The following is a 600-nucleotide window of genomic DNA, read 5'->3' as shown; positions in this document are numbered from 1 at the left end:
CCCATAATAACTTGAGAGAGAGAGAGAGAGAGAGAGAGAGAGAGAGAGAGAGAGAGAGAGAGAGAGAGAGAGATCAAGCTTTCTTGCTTTTTTTCTTGTTCCTATCCCTCTGGGCTCCAAAACAGCACCAGCATAAGGACCAATAATAGGTTTGAAATCCAGAGAGATAGAGTTTGAGAGAGAGAAAGAGTGGTTTAGCTTTCTTTTTCTTAGCTTTTCTCCACAACTCTCTAGACTTCAAAACAGCACTAGCTTATGGACCCATAATAGCTCTGTGTGAGAGAGAGAGAGAGAGAGAGAGAGAGAGAAAGAGAGAGAGAGAGAGAGAGACAGACAGACAGAGGTCCAAAACTCTTTGTTTCACGGCTTTGAGAGTGTTCAGAATCCATTCGCCACAAAAGAATGAGATGCCCCGCTTAACGCCCCCGATATTAATCATTTATGTAAATACCTGTAAAGATAAATAGTCAATATGAACACTCCCATTAGATTGAATTTTCTAGCCCTTCCTTAAACCTACCTCTCAGCTCTGTAATAACCAGTTGTAAATGTGCTCGCCTCGGACTTGTAAACGAATAAGGTTCGCCGCAGGGGTTCGAG

Source organism: Macrobrachium rosenbergii, chromosome 44, assembly GCF_040412425.1.
Source record: "Macrobrachium rosenbergii isolate ZJJX-2024 chromosome 44, ASM4041242v1, whole genome shotgun sequence".
Lineage (NCBI taxonomy): Eukaryota > Metazoa > Arthropoda > Malacostraca > Decapoda > Palaemonidae > Macrobrachium > Macrobrachium rosenbergii.
This window is presented reverse-complemented; position numbering follows the sequence as displayed.